Source organism: Talpa occidentalis, unplaced genomic scaffold (assembly GCF_014898055.3).
Source record: "Talpa occidentalis isolate TD23 unplaced genomic scaffold, MPIMG_talOcc4v2.1 talOcc4.16, whole genome shotgun sequence".
Taxonomy (NCBI): Eukaryota; Metazoa; Chordata; class Mammalia; order Eulipotyphla; family Talpidae; genus Talpa; species Talpa occidentalis.
In genome coordinates this window covers 18456519-18473234 of record NW_023601653.1, presented here as the reverse complement: position 1 = coordinate 18473234, position 16716 = coordinate 18456519, and the positions used below count along the sequence as shown (strand labels likewise).

General features: G+C 40.5%; 1 protein-coding gene across 13 annotated transcripts in view; it reads left to right on the top strand.

The window, feature by feature from the left end:
• Positions 1-16716, top strand: part of LOC119247431 (death domain-containing protein CRADD) — a 275825-nt gene that overhangs the window by 67248 nt on the left and 191861 nt on the right. The window contains exons 1-2 of one of the 13 annotated variants that reach the window (XM_054696134.1): positions 7586-8551; positions 8748-9060. The exons of the other annotated variants lie outside the window; for them this stretch is intronic. The gene's annotated coding sequence lies outside the window, so the exon portion shown is untranslated. Of the gene's footprint in view, positions 1-7585; positions 8552-8747; positions 9061-16716 lie in introns of those variants that run through there. 13 annotated transcript variants of the gene reach the window in all.

Sequence of the window (16716 nt, the reverse complement as noted above, 5' to 3'; positions counted from 1 at the left end):
TCATATCCCTTTGCAGGCCCTTTGGAGAGTAGAGTTAAGGGGACTGGTTGGGTATGCCTACAAGGTCCAAGAGAATGATAAGGGGACAAGGGCAAGGGAGAACATTGGGGGCTGTGTGGATGCTGACTTCCCTTTCTTATCTGCTCACATTTGTTGTGGAGTTTGGGAATTTGGATCCCACAGCTACCAGATATCCCTCTTGGAAGGTCTGCTTCCACACTGGGCAAGTTGGGGTAACTGGCAGATTCCATGCCCACCAAAGGAGGCTGAGGGGGTACAGATGGTAGAACCTTGAAGCAGGCATTGGAAAACTTGGGGTCCACTTCTTAGGTCTCAGTTATCTGAAATGAGAAGCTTGGCAACTTCATGCTGTTTATTTTTTATTTTTTGTAGAAAACTGAGGTGTAGGCCAGAGGTATGGGTGTGTGTGTGAAAGGATTCAGCAGAGACAGAGTGGGGAGCAGAACAGGTGGATTTACTAAAATACACTGCTGAGGGGAGCAGCGGGTGAGACAGGCGAGGTCTGCTGTGCCCTATGTGGGTTAGCTCCCTGGCCTGGGGTAGCAGTGATAGTGCTGAGACTTAACCCTTAGGCCACCAGGGAAGCCCAGCTTCATGTTGTTTGATCCTTTCTGGTGAGGTAGCCCATATGCCCAGGGGTGAGAGTGAGCTCTCTAATTGGGGTGGGTCAGGCCAGAGGAAGGGTGAGCTCTACACCTCTGAAACCTCAGTTTTGACTTAAATTGGAGTGCAGATTTTGCCTCTGTGACATAATGTATCCTTTATTTTGAAAAACAAAAATAATAATTTCTTAATTCTGGGCTTTTTCACAGCTAGAGTCAGTTGACTTCATTTTTATTCTGGTAAGAATTTTATGGGTTTTTTTTGGCTATGGATCCTTGAGTCCTGCCCTGTAATCAAACAGTTTGGACTTGGGCTTTTAGATCTTGGTTCTGAGGGGGAAAACTGGAACCTGCTGTGTGCTGCCATTATCACAATAATTCTTTGGATGAGTTTTTATTATCAAGGGGTTGGGGGGCTGTCTTTGCTCTGTTTCCTGGCTGGTATAATAGATGTACTCCTAGGAACTGTGAGCAAAAGCTATACTCTTGCAAGTCCTTTTTTTCTATTTACATAGCTTATTGTCATTTTTGATGGTAATGATGGAACCTCAATGGATAGCAATGCCATTGAGCTTTAGTTTCCTTTTCTTTGTCAAATAGTTAATAACAAAAAAGAAAAAGAAAAAGAAAAAAACAAAGAAAGGGGGAAAAACCTCCCAAATCTGGAAAGAAGTGAGGAATTCTTGGATTCTTGATAAGATGAAATAATAAGATGAAAAGAATCTTGGGGGCCTCCCCTGGTGGTGCAGGCAGTTGAGCGCCGCGCTGTGAAGCTGTCCACAGCCTTTGCAGCATCGGTTCCATCCCGGCCTGCTGGCGAGGGTCCCACATGGCGCGGCAGATCTCTCCTGTCTTGCCCGCTGCTCCCCTCAGCAGTGTATTTCATCAGTCTGCCTGTTCTGTTCCCTGCTCTGTCTCTGGTGAGTCCTCTCACCCTCCCACGCATCTGGCCTGTACCCCAGTTCTTGTATAAATAAATAAATAAATCTTAAAAAAAAGAAAAAGAAAAAGAAAAGAATCTTGGAACGTGAATGATCCTTCCCCAATCTAACCATCTCACATATTTGGATTTTCCTGGATTTGTCTTAAAATGGGGCACACATCTAATCTTGATCTCCCCAACGGGCAGGGATTGCAGATATGGGCTTGAGCACATCACTGGTTGGAAGATCCAGTATGAGGCTGCATTGAGTGGGCCATGGAACTTGTTATGTTCAAGGCATGACAGTCAGATAGCTTTTTTGTAACGAAACAACTCTTGGGCACCCAGCGGGCTGGAAAAGTCAAGAACATTGGTAATGCCAGGTATTACACTGGACACCTTACAAATATCCCCTCATTGAGTCATATTTAGTGCTCTCCACAAACCTTTGAAATGAGTTCTGTTTTTATCTCCACTTTCTAGAAATGAGGAGATTGACAGAGATTCAGTGACTTAAAAAGAATAATAGATTTGAACTCAGGCCATTCCATCTCCAAAATCCATGTTTTTGGTCACGTTTCTATCCTTTTTCTCAATAAGCTCACAAAAGCTTTTAAACTCTGAGGTTTGCAGCCTGCAAGGAAGTAATGGATACCAGGTCCCGTGCTTTTTCATCACATGTAGTTAATAGTAGAGGGTTTTGAGCCTGCCTGCCCAAATTGTAGTTATGGTAGTGTTAGAACTTCGATTTCAGAAGAAATATAAGATTTCCGCAATACCATATTATGATACCAAATATAAGATTTCCCTGGATACCCAGCTTGGAAGGACCCCATTTGTCTGAATATACACCTGTCCTCCCTTATTACAATTTCCTTTTGGTCTCTATCCAGTGCAACCATAAGCCACCATCTCTTCCCTATAACCCCTTTCCTGGAGGCTGTGCCACAAAGCAAACAACCCCAAGCTCTCGGTGACTTAAAACAGCAAAAGTTTTTATTTTATCTTAATGAGATTACTCATTCATTTCTTTCTTTTTTTTTTTTAAAGATTTTTTTGTTTATTTATTTATACAAGCACTGTGTACAGTCAGAAGCGCGGGAGGGTGAGAGAATTCACCAGAGCCAGAGCGGGATGCAGAACAGACAGACTGATGAAGTACACTGCTGAGGGGAGCAGCGGGCGGCAGGAGAGGTCTGCACGCCATGTAGGACCCTCGCCGGTGGCCGGGGATTGAACCGGCACTGCAGAGGCTGCGGGCAGCTTAGCAGCCCAGCGCTCAACCGCTGCGCCACCAGGGAGGCATACTCATTCATTTCTGACATGTGTCACCAGTCTTGTAGTTATTCCAGAACCCAGGCTGACAAAGCAGCCACCCCTCCCAATGCGGCTGGAATGCTAGGCTCTTATGAAAGAAGTGGCTGAATCTCATGTTGGCATTTAAATGCCCTGTCCACTTCTACGTCCAAGTCCTTGTCCAGAACTCTGTTAAATGGTACCACCCAACTATGAAGGGATCAGGCAGTTTGGCCCTCCCATGCCCAAGAGGAGGGAGGAAAAACAACTATTTGATGAGCAGCAGTAGAAAAGACAGATACGAGGCCTCATAGCCCTTGCTTCCTTTTTTGTTTTCTTTCTAGTTTAGCTAATTGCATCTCAGGTAAACCTGTGTGTGTAGGACACATGCAGACTCTTTAATTCCATTGCTCCTTCTCCTTTGTCTTCCAAGTCTTTTTCCAGCACTGTAAAAGAATTCTTCTCTTTCTTTTATGTGAGCCATCTGTGGGCCTATGCAAAGGCTTAAGCCATGAGATGAAATTACGTATGTTAAAGGGCAAGCCCTATTAATCTCAAAAGCTTCTGAAATAACCAGAAGTTCCTTGTGATCTTTACAAATAGCTCTCTGGCCTTCCTCACCCTGCTAAAAGTCTTTCTTTGATGTCACTATTCAAGATAAATAATGGTTACATTCACTTCTGCTTAAGACTTTCTTTGACTATATTGCAATAATGTTGACTAGTATTGTTTTCTGCCAATTTGCAACTAAACATGGAACCATTCAGGCACATTATAATCAAATGGATTTTTGTGTGTGATAAATTGGACAGCTTATCAGCAATTTAAATTTGCTTCTGAGCAAACTTATATACTAAATTTCAGTTATTGGTTTGCAAGCCTTGTTCTAGGAGGCAACCCATTTCTAGGCTGGAGTATTTATATAACCAGAATTCCAGAATAAATATGTTTTATCGGCCAATTATCCTCTACTAAATTCATGGGTTATTATCTAAAAAAATAGTAAATATAAAATGCGCTTAATTTAAAAATTTGAACATAAATATTTTCTTCATTCTCCACTTCACTTTTACTACATTAACACAGATTAGTGTTATCTCTGACGTCTCCCTCTTCATATTTATCACTTTATTTAGTCATTCATTCACTCAATTCTGCAACAAAATTTTTTTTTAAGATTTATTTTATTTATACAAGAGCTGGGGTAAAGGCCAGAGGTGTGGGAGGGTGAGAGAATTCACCAGAGACAGAGTGGGGAACAGAACAGGCAGACAGACTAAAGACGCTGCTGAGGGGAGCAGCGGGTGAGACAGGAGAGGTCTGCCACGCTGTGGAATCAAACTGGCGCTGCAGAGGCTGCGGACAGCTTCATGGCGCTGCGCTCAACCCGCTGCGCCACCGGGGAGGCCCTCTGCAACAAATATTTACTGAACATCTGGTGGGAAGGATGAGGCAAGGTCCTGGAGAAAGTTAAAAAATACGTTCTCGGCCTCACTGAGATTTTGAGTAGTGGGGTGACACATATGCTTGCAGTTACTGTACAATGAGATCATTGCTAGAATGAGGTCTGTGCAAAGGGCAGTGGAAAGTAGAGAAGAAACCCCTGGGTCTACCTAACTGGGTCTTCCTTCAGAGGAAGGCATCAGAGGAGATGGCTTTGATTTGGCACTTAGAAAATGAGTTGGCCTGACCAACGTGCTGGGTAAGGGAGTTTCAATGGAGAGGATATCATGGAGGTGTGAGGGAACAAAGTTCTACCATGTGAATAGAACGTCACATGCATGAGAGGCATGATTCTAGATCACGGCTTCTTAACTCAGTTCTTCTGGATCCATCAACTTGGACAGGTAAAAAAATATATTCTTACTGTCACTAACCTCTAACTGAAATTTAGCATTTCCTTCAAACATGAATCTAAGTAACAGATCATAATAGTATTAGCAGAAGATGTAACATCACCAATAGAAAACAGGTATTTTGATATCATATTACAGTTGTTACAGATACGTCAAAATACCCTTTTTTAAAAAAAGATTTATTTATTTATGCATACAAGAACTGGGGTACAGGCCAGATGTGTATGTGGGGGGGGGTTGAGAGGACTCACCAGAGTCAGAGTGGGGAACAGAACAGGCAGACTGACTGAAATACACTGCCTGAGGGGAACAGAGTGCGAGTTAGGAGAGGTCTGCCTTGCCATGAGGGCAGTTCCCTGGCCGGGAATCTAACTTGTGCTACAGTAGCTGTGGACAGCTTCATAGGTTGCATTTTTTTTTAAGATTTATTTATTTATGCATACAAGAGCTGGGGTACAGGCCAGAAGTGTGGGGGTTGAGAGGATTCACCAGAGACAGAGTGGGGAACAGAACAGGCAGATTGACGGAAGTACACTGCAGGAGAGGAGCAGCAGGTGAATCAGGAGAGGTCTGCTGCGCCATGTGGGTAGCTCCCTGGCCGGGGATCGAATGTGCTTCAGTGGCTGTGGGTAGCTTCATAGGTTGTGTCTTAACTCCTTGCGCCACCAAGGAGGCCCATGGGTTGCATCTTAACCTCTTCCGCCACAGGGAGGCTCTCAAAATACCCTTTACCCTGTTCACTAAACCAAAATTACAGTAGTGATTACACCCACATTAATGAATTAATCATCATATAATGAGTGAATAAAGCAGTACACATATTAGAATAACAATTTAAAGGTAAGTTGAGATGTGCGTTTGAATAGAATTCATTTTTTGCAATCATGAATTTAGTTTTATGGTTTCTTTTTCTTTTTTTTAAAGATCTATTTATCTATTTATGCAAGCACTGGGTACAGTCAGAAGCATGGGAGGGTGAGAGAATTCACCAGAGTCAGAGCGGGGAGCAGAGCAGGCAGAAGGACCGAAGTACACTGCTGAGGGGAGCAGCGGGCGGCAGGAGAGGTCTGCACACCATGTGGGACCCTCCTCCGGTGGCCGGGGAGCAGCCGGGGATCGAACCCGTTGCTGCAGAGGCTGCGGGCAGCTTCGCAACTCAGTGCTCAACCGCTGAGCCACCGGGGAGGCCCTATGATTTAAATACATTATTTATCCTGAGAAGGGGTCCATTGTCTTGGCTTCACTGCTAAAGGGTCAGGAAAGGTCAGAGTTCAAGCACCAGGAAAAGTTGATTGGTGGGGAAGGGTCATTGCAGCCTAAGGCAGTGGTGGGGAGGAGGGTGAATAGGGAGCATTTGTGGGATATTGTGGAGACAAGTGAACTTATTGATAGATCTGGGACAAAAAGCAAAAGGAGGGGTCCACACGTACCCTTCCCCCCATGTGTTATGGCGAACAGAATTCTTCTATTGCTTGTTACCTCTTTCTCTACCTTCCTATTGCTCTTGTTATTTAATGCAAACCCCACCCCCTCCCACCCCCTTACTCCTTTTTCTTCCCTTCCCTCTTCACCTCAGAGCCCTCAGGATATTTATTGATGTCCACTCTTTTTTAAAAGTGCTTTCCATTATGGAATGATCTGCCCTGTAAATGCCTATATTTGCTTTTATTGTTCTGACTTACTTTGCTGCACATAATTCTCTCAAATTTCCACCATTTTGTTGAAAATGGCTGCATTTCAGCCTTTCTTATGGCCTTATTCTCTTCCGTGATGTGGAGATACCACATCTTCTTGAGCCATCTCTCCACTGAAGGAGCTGTAGGCTGCTTCTATGACCTAGCTATTGTAAGTAATGCTGCTGTGAATATTGTGGAACATATGGGATAGCTTTGTTGATGGTCTCTTATTCTGTGGATATATGTCCAAGACTGGAATTGCTGGGTTGTATGGTATTTCCATTTTTAATTTTTTTTTAAAGATTTACTTATGCATACAAGAACTGGGGTACAGGCCAGAGGTATGGGGGATGAGAGGATTCACCAGAGACAGAGTGGGGAACAGAGCAGTCGCATTGACTGAAGTATACTGCTGAGGGGGGCAGCGGGCGAGTCAGGAGAGGTCTGCTCTGCCATGTGGGTAGCTCCCTGGCTGGGGATCAAACACGTGCTGCAGTGGCTGCGGATAACTTCAAAGGCTGTGTCTTCTTAACCCCTTGTGCCACCAGGGAGGCCCCTCCACTTTAATTTTTTTTTTAAGATAAAACCAGATTACACACCTTAATAATTTGCCAGTTCACATTCCCAGCGACAGTTTAACTCAAACTTTTATCAAAGTCAGCCATGTAGTGTGGTTTGAAAATTCAAGTGGTATGGAGGAAAGACATCTTGAGAAACAGCTGTCTGTTATTTCCCTCCTCTCCACCTGCCAGTCCGACATGTTTTGAACCCTTAGAGTGTTGTCCTCTTTAGCCAGATTACAAATTCTGTGCAGGAAGAACTGTATAGTCCCCACTGAGTTTTTCATGGTAGATATTGAATAAATGACTCATAGACCCCAAAGAAGGCACTTTCTCTTTCAAGGTTACTCTGTATATCAATCTACTGGACTCTACTCATAGAAGTTACACCACTGAGACATTCCAGGAAATTGTTCTTTATTATCTAAACTCCCATGTTTTCTGCCATGTGCCTTTACAAAAAATAATGCAGAATGTACAAATAAAAATTCCCCTTACTTGGGCTTCTTGTTGTTTTGTGAAAGTGATGGTGTGTTGAATAATCCCTTGCACTCTTAAACTAGAAATTGAGAGGAGTGGATTTGAATTTTCTGATTATTATTATTATTATCAGTGGTGGTTCTTGGTAGCAGTAGTTAACTTCATCATGGTTGCCCATGTTGTAAACTGCATGTGGAGTTGCAGCTGAGCATTTGGGTTGGCTGGCTAAAAGTCTTTGCCTTGCTTCTTGTGAGGTCCAGGAATGTATAGATTTATGATCTGATGTATTTTGATGGTTGCCAGAAAAAAATGATGTTTGGCCCTTTTTCGAGGAAAAACACATTTAAATGTTTTCAAATTGATTTATGGGAACTTAGTGTTATTAGAATTTTGTGGTAGAACTTTTTCTCAAGTGGCAGAAGAAATAAAGGAACCTCAGTTTTGAGGCCAGTTAAGAGTACCTTCCATTAGTACCAAAGCTGAGAAGGCTGACAGAGTGCTGCATTGTTGATAATGGATTTATTGCAGCAATAAGCAAGTATTGGACTTTTTAAGAGTTTCTGAAACAGTTAAATACAATTTTAGCTATGGACACTAAACTCCCAACTTTTAGAAGAAGTTATCTTTCCTCCTTGTTTTCTAATCACATTTCTCAGCTGGGTAACCAGATATTGCTCTGGGGTTAACCTTGAGATTTGATTGCTGTTTACAGTTCTTGCTGTTTTTTGGAAAGTGGGAGAGGGCAGTGTTTGGAAGAAAGGGACTATGGAAAAGTTCGTTTCCCAATGTACACATGAAAAATCACATCCCTTTTCTTCATTTGCATGATAAATATTTGAAGCGCATGCTTAGTGAAGAAATGACAGGTATTACCTGGTAATACAAGGAGTTAACTTCTCTTTAAACGTGCTGGTTTCTCTCTTAACACTAACTGGCTGAATAACAAGTTTTTTTCTTATTGGCATTGCATCAGGATACTCTTGGAGTAAAATAACTTTTAAAATATGCTTTATTGAAATATAATTTTAGGGGAAGAAAATTTAAACTACAGACCTTCAAACCCAACTTTTTCAAAAGACATTTAATGAGCAAGTTCATAAAGTGCCAGAAGAGATCACGCTTATGCTTCATAAAAGAGGTAAAAGCCAAGACTTCACTGGAGAGAGGGGAGAGGAGTTGACTTTGATTTCCATATACAAGATCAACTAGGGAACAGCCTGCAGATGTTTCTAGGAACTAGTTAAGGGAGAATGAAAAAGATGTCAGGAAAAGAAAGTGTGCATGTCTCTGTGGGAGAAGGAATCTCACTTATAAGTTTCTTCTTTCCACTTGAGAATTTTCAGATGGTGTTCCTGCAGGGACTGGCTCTCAGTGTCCACGGCACGGAGGCTGTCCTGGGTGGTGTGGAAAATTGGTTGTGCTGAGCCCTGCTTGAGGCCGAGGCCTCGCTGCTCTTCCCAGATGAGACCCGGGCGCAGCGCTGGCTTCCTGGACCTTCTTGTAATCTAGTGTCCGAAGAAACCCATTTAGAAACTGACGCCATGTCAACGTGTTTAATATTGGAAACAGATCAGATGAGTGTGAGACTGAGAGCAACAGCTGTGTCTGACGTTTTGCTGCGCATCTAATGAGTTAACATCTGTTCAGGTAACCTCGCTTGCCCTGATATAGAAGGGAAGGTAGCTGGGCAAAGTGGCTTCCATGGATTGTCTCATCGGAGAGTATCTGTTCTGTTTTGTTTTTCACTTTTTTTATTAACTGTTTTTTCAATTATTCTAAAAGTAATAGCATGATGATCCCTATGGTTAGAAATAGAATCAGTTCAGAAGAGTATGAAGTGAAAAATAAAATTCCCAGTGCTCTCGGTTCCGCTATCAGAGATAACTATTGTTAAAAGTTTTTTGTTATTATTCTTACAGAAAATTTTAATGCAAGATTAGCATTTATTTAACTCTCTTTAAAAATAAAAACATGCAAATAGTATACATTCTGCTTTGCAGTTTGGTTTTTGTAATTTATAGGGACCACTCTCTATATAACTTTGTATCTATTTATGGTAACAAAAAACTCAACCACTTTCTTTTCAACACTTGTACATTATTTTGTCATTATCAGTGCACCATCATTGATCAAATCAACCCCCTACCAATGGACATAAGTAGTTTCTAGTTTTCTGCTGCTACAAAAAATGATACAGTAAAAGCTCTGTGCTAATGTTGCTGTATGCTTCTGGGGATTTATATGTTGAGTACTTCCCTAGCAGTGGAACGCTAAGGTCAGAAGACATGTGCATTAACATTTTAATGGATAATTCATATTCCAAAAAGGTTGCACCAATTAATATTTCAGGCTTAAATAAGTCACTGTCTTCTAAGTTGTCAATATAATTGAGAATATTTCTTAAAATATTGTGAACTTTTAAATAGCATATTTAGTATGGAGATCAAATATACTTGTTCACTTGTTAATTAAATGACCAGGAAGTTAAGTTTCCACTCCAGAAAGGTGTCTCTAGAGTATTAAGTGTTCTAGACCAGCAAGAGTCCAGGGCATGACCAGAGACATCCAGAGCTGTGGGGCCGAGGGGCGGCTTCATTCTGGGACTGTGCATCCAATTAAAACAGATGTCTTTAGAAGCCATAGGATAGAGCAGAGAATATTTTTTAAAAAATGTGTATGAATAGCATCCTCAGTTTTGTTCAAAAGATGTTGATTAAGCACAATGGCAAACAGTTCCTGCTTTAACAATTCTTTTTATTCCTTGTCTGTCCTCTTATCCTTTCTCTCTTCTCTCTTTTTCTGTGTGTTTCCTTTCCTATCAGCCATATAGCCTTTGCACCCACTCATGATACTAGAGAGGGCCCAGTTCTAGGAAAGCAAGATTTCTTTCCTGCAACTGGAAGGTGGTTCCAGAAAGGGAAGTAACATTGCCTGTGGTTATTACCACAGTGATGAATGTCTATATCTAGATTCTGTCCCCGACAGGATGTTTGATCTGCTGTGACTGTTAGCACTCAGAGCCTTCTACTTATCCAAGAATACTTCATCTCTGACTTTTAAATGTGTGTGTGTGTGTAGTTAAAACTTATTATAGATGAAACTAAAGACCCAGATATAAATCAAGCTTCAAAAAACGTGTGGTTCAGAGTGTGATGAAATTGCTTTATAAATGATCATAGTGGCACCCCAGATACCTTTTAGACCATAGCCAAGTCTTTGAGAATTACAGGATGTGGACGTGTATTTTATCTCACAAATTGTCTGCTTGTCTGGAAAATGATTCTTTCAAACCCAGCTCTCTCACCCTCAAAACTCGTCCTAAAGACACAGTCGCATCAGAATAGATGTCAGCATAAAAGAAAAAAAAAATCTAAGCTTTCCATTTAACTGCTGAATCTCTGCAACTTTGTTTGCTACTACATTAACATACAGAGACTTATGCCTTAAAATAAAGGAAATAAGTCGACACAGCATAGAAAAAAATCTGTCTAATCAAAATTCTTCATTTCCCAGTAACACATTAATAGCCAGCAGGAAAAGAGAGGAGGTGAAATGTGTTGTTCTATGTTTTCCCTAAATAGAATATTCTTTACAACTGGCAGGAAGCATCTGGGAGATTATTTGCTTTAGGGATTTGGAAATAAATTGTTTTTGAAATAAGAATGGAAAAAAAAATCGGTTTCTAAGTTCAGGTGGTTTTAACATTCTCACACATATACATTTTAATCTGAATTCTGATGATATTGAATTCAAGTTAACAATGTATTTAAACTTAAAGAAATATAAAGATAATATTGACAGGAAATTGAGATCGGAAATTTTCCTAACTCTGAATCTCCTTTGCTTCCTTTGACTAAAACTGACCTTGAATATTACAGTACTTTCATTTTTACATCTTCTTACATATTCTGTAAAAAAGCTTAAAAGTGAAACAAAGATATTTCTTAGCTATTATAATCTCTACTGCCTAACTCTACTAACTTCTTAAGTCCATAAATTTTGGAGATATTCTTTCCAAAATCTATCCTTTAACCATTAACTAATGGAATTGATAGATTTTTCTATTTTTAGCTTTCCTAAGAATAATCTGATTCTTTTTATTACTCGTCTCTTATTTCTTTAGATGTAACTCTTTTTTCCTTTTGTAGTTAATGTGAAATTAATTTATTATGGAGAACACTTGTTCTGACAGCTGATGATATGAATACATTTTTAACACACATTGCTAAAAAGAATGTTATATAATATGGGAGTTAATAGGGAACACAACTCTCAAACACTGAAAGTTAAGGGGGAAATTTATACTTGTAGGTTATTAATCTTTGTGTTGTAAATAAAAATGAAAAGAATGTCACCATTATGTAACCAGAACTTTAAGCAATTTTTTACTACGTTCTATTAATATGTCAAATCGAATATTCCAGCCACAAACACAGGATAGCGATTCTTCTTGTCAGCAATACTTTAAAAGTAGGGATTTATTGAGAGTTCTTTTACTACCTCGACTTCATTACTTTTGCAAAATATGTGATGAGTATTAAAATTAGATTTACTAGTTTACTTAAAATCTTGTCAAAATGAAACAAGCACTTTTCGTCAGGAGTACTGCTGATTTAAAAGCATTTGTGAGGGTGGGATATTGAAGCCATCCCACTCAATACTGAAAATAAAATATGCTCAAGGTTTTTTTCTTTTGATAACCACATATTTTACTAATTCCAAGCCAAAACTTAATTTTAAAGTTAAACTTAGTTCTAAAATAATTTATTTCACAAACTTAGCTAGTTTTTATGATTGACTTTTTAAAATGAATTGCATTTTAGATTGTTCTTCCCTTTAGATACCTGATTTATGTATTTCCAAAGACATGTGACAGATTCTGTCACTGCAAATTCAGTTGAAAGACCAGTTCTTCCTACCATTCTTTGTTGTTCTGTTCTCAGAATTTCAAGCGGGTTTGTTGTCAACCCTAATGTACCTTTTGAGAATAAATTGAATCTCAAATTTCTTTCGTGTGTGTGTGTGTGTGTGTGCATGTGTGTGTGTGTGTATGTGTGTATGTACATGCATGCATGCTTCTGGAGCTGGGATGATTTTCTTTGGCCACCTGAAAGTGGAGCCTGGTCCTTCCCTCTTAGATTAAATCTATTTTCAGTAGTTTTAAATTGAGTTGGTCCCTGATCAAAAGAAAAGACGTTCTCTCACTTCTTTTTCATTTTAAGCAACTGTAATATGTAGTCTTGCTATAATCTCTGGGAGCCTCAAGTCTCTAGTTATTTTCAACTTTGTGTCTGGTTAATGGAATAATGTATATTCTTTGGGCATTGACTTTGAAATTACACCTTATTGTAGTTTACAGGGTTACATGAATGATGAATCATTTTATTTTATATTCTTTTCTTCTCTTTTTCTGGGGAAGGTATGTTTTCCCCAGCTACTTTCTGATAGCAAATAGAGGGCACCAGCAATTGTAATTTTCTTGAGTTTGGCTCATTGCTGTCTTCTGTATCCTTGTCTCCCCCTACTTCCCCCCAGCCCCCACGCCTCGACTTACCCACAGTTTAATACTTCTCAGTAAGAACATTTATACTTTACCCATCTCGGAAACCTGGTTATATGATTGAATAGTCTCATGCAAGGAGCGTTGTTTGGGACCCATAGTAGAGTATTTGGATTTATTTCACAGGTAATAGGCTATATTTCTCGACTTTTAATGACATGCATATGTGCAAGGTTTTATGGTGGGCACTTTAAATGTATTATTTGTTTTAAATACCGTGTGTGACATATACTCACATTCTTCTGTGGTCTTCATCACAATTTAAAATCATCACAATTTAAAACCACCGCCTCCCCTGGTGGTGCAGCGGTTGAGTGCTGGGTTTCAAAGCTGCCTGCAGCCTCTGCAGCTCCGGTTCAATCCCTGGCCACCAGCGAGGGTCCCACATGGCGCGTAGGCTCCACCCGCCACTCCCCTCAGCAGTATTTTTCATCAGTTTGCCTGTTCTGTTCCCCGCTTTGGCTCTGGTGAATTCTCTCATGCTCCAGTGCTTCTGACTGTACCCAGTGCTTGTATGAATAAATAAATAAATCTTTAAAAAAATTTATTTAGTTAGTATTTTCTTTTTTTTTTTTTTGCCCTTTAAATTTCCTTTTTTTTTTTTTTTTAATAGAGGCATGTTTTTTATTTATTTATTTATTTGTTTGTTTGTTCGTTTTGTTTATACATGCACTGGGTACAGTCAGAAGCGCGGGAGGGCGAGAGAATTCACCAGAGCCAGAGCGGGGAGCAGAGCAGGCAGAAGGACCGAAGTACACTGCTGAGGGGAGCAGCGGGCGGCAGGAGAGGTCTGCGCGCCATGTGGGACCCTCCTCCGGTGGCCGGGGAGCAGCCGGGGATCGAACCGGCGCCGCAGAGGCCGCGGGCAGCTTCGCAACCCAGCGCTCAACCGCTGCGCCACCGGGGAGGCCCTTTAAATTTCCTTTCTGATGATTCCTTTTTCCTATCCTATGTCCATTTTCCTGTTGGGTTGTTTTTCTCTTAGTGATTTTCTCTTAGTGATCTTATTTATACTTTCTGGGTAATAATCTTTTGTTGAGTTTTATGCACTGAAATATGCATTGAAAATACATAAAATACACGAACATTTATTAAAATATTTTCTTTCAATTTTTACCTTGTCTTTTCACTTTTTTTTAAAGATTTATTTATTTATACAAGAACCAGATACAGGCCAGATGTGCGGTAGGATGAGAGGATTCACCAGAGACAGAGCGGGGAACAGAACAGGCAGACTGACAAAATATACTGCTGAGGGGAGCAGCGGGCGAGACAGGAGAGGTCTGCTGCGCCATGTGGGACCCTCGCCAGCTGGCTGGGATCTAACCCGTGCTGTAGAGGCTGCGAACAGCTTCACAGCGCTGGGCTCAACCGCCTGCGCTACCAGGGGAGGCCCCTGTCTTTTCACTTTTTAAAATGATGGTTTACATTTAAAATATCACCAAAGTCAGATTTACCATTTTTGTTTTTTATGTTTTGTGATTTCCAACCCTGAGGACATACAAATATTAAAGGTTTGCTTTCCACTTTAGTTATTGAATTGACCTGGTAGTTCATTTTGTGAATGAAGTGAAACATGGATTTAAATTTCTTTTTTTCAAAATTGGGCCTCCCTAGTGGCATAGGGGTTAAGACTCAGGACTGTCACACTATTATGGCTGTGGCCTGAGTTCAATTCCCGGCCAGGGAGCTAACACACCTGGCGTAGCAGACCTCTCCTGTCTGGCCTGCTGCTCCCCTCAGCAATGTATTTCAGTCAGTTTGCCTGTTCTGTTCACCACTCTGTATTTGATGATTCCTCTCACAGCCACTCCCCCCCCCCCATATACACACCTCTGGCTTACACACCACTTCTTCTGTGCATAAACAAATACATAAATCTTTTAAAAAATAAATAATTTTGTGTCTCCCCTGGTGGCTCAGCAGTTGAGTGCTGTGCTGCAAAGCTGCCCGCAGCCTCTGCAGCACGGGTTCTATCCCTGCCCGCCGGCGACGGTCTCACATGGCGTGGCAGGCATCTGCCGTACCCACTGCTCCCCTCAGCAGTGTATTTCATCAGTCTGCCTGTTCTGTTCCCTTCTCTCACCCTCCCGTGCTTCTGACTGTACCCAGTGCTTGTATAAATAAATCAATCTTTTTAAAAAAAAAATAATTTTTCAAAATGGAAAACTGACTCACTGTGATTAATACTTTATCCTTTCCCTATGGTTTGTAACATCATTGCTGCCATATAGTAAGTTTTTCCATAAGTAAGGGTCTATTTATGGGCTATCTGTTCTGTCTTGTCATCCTGTTTGTCTGTCTCCACACCAGTGCCATTCTTTTGAAATTATTATAGCTTCATAATAAACCTTGCTATTTAGTGTGATGAATTGCCTTTGTTCTTTTTAAGTTCTTTATTCTTCCAAGTTATCTTGGGCATTTCCAGTCCTTTACCCTGATACTAACTTAAGGAATCAACTTTTTGGATGCTTTGGGATAAGATATGGGTTTTAATTATAATTGCATTGAATTTATAAATTAATTTGACTAGAACTGCCATCTTTGAGTCTTTCCATCCCTAATATGAATATGGCATAACCTTTCATTTATTTAAATATTTTATGTGCCTCAAGCAAGCTTAACTGCATAATGATTTGATATTTCCTTTGTTAGATTTATGTTCTCTAAATTTTTGTTGCTTTTGCTAATGGACGCTTGTTTTTTTAATAGTATAATTTCTGTTAGTTTCCTGGTGGTATATGGGATCACTGTTGATTTTATTTATTTATTTATTTATTTTAAGATTTATTTATTTATTTGTATAAGCACTGGGTACAGTCAGAAGTGTGGGAGGGAGAGAGAATGAGCCAGAGCCAGAGCGGGGAGCAAAGCAGGCAGACTGATGAAGTACACTGCTGAGGGGAGCAGCGGGCGGCAGGAGAGGTCTGCGCACCATGTGGGACCCTCCTCTGGTGGCTGGGGAGCAGCCGGGGATCAAACCGGCGGTGCAGAGGCTGCGGGCAGCTTCGCAACCCAGCGCTCAACTGCTGCGCCACTGGGGAGGCCCTCACTGTTGATTTTAGAATATTCATTTGTATTCAGCAACCTTGCTTTTTTAAAAATTTATTTATTTATTTTCTTAAATCATTGTTCATTTTTGTACAATATTTGATTTCTCCCCTCAGATGTAGTTCCCATAGTTCTCCCACCTCCATAGCACGCACGAAGCATCACCATAATCCCTTGTGCTCTTCCCCCCCTGCTATTTTGGCCCCCTCACACCCCCTCCCCTGTATTCAGCAACCTTTCTAATTCTAATCATTTGTCTGAAGAGCTTTGGATTTTTTTTTTAATGTAGGCAGCCATAGTAAATGAAAATAATTATTTCATTAATTTTTCCAATTAACCGACATGTCAATGATCTCCTTAAGTCTCTTCCAAATTCTAAGATCCGTGATCCTAGTCAATGCTTCTACATCTTTGTATGGGTAAAAATGAAGCTTGGGTACTCATTCTTGATATACGACATAGTAGCTTCATACTTTGTACAGCCCTCTTTCTCTATATCTGCTTCTATTTTCTTCTCTATTGAATTTACTAGGATTTTTTTCAGCAAAGTTTTGATAACTATATATATAAATCTTTAAGATTTATATAAAAAATTTTTAAGATTTTACACATCTTTCATCATTTGCTCATGATCATGATACTACTGTAGACTCAGGCAGATGCTACACAAATTACAGGTTGCAAGATGCAGG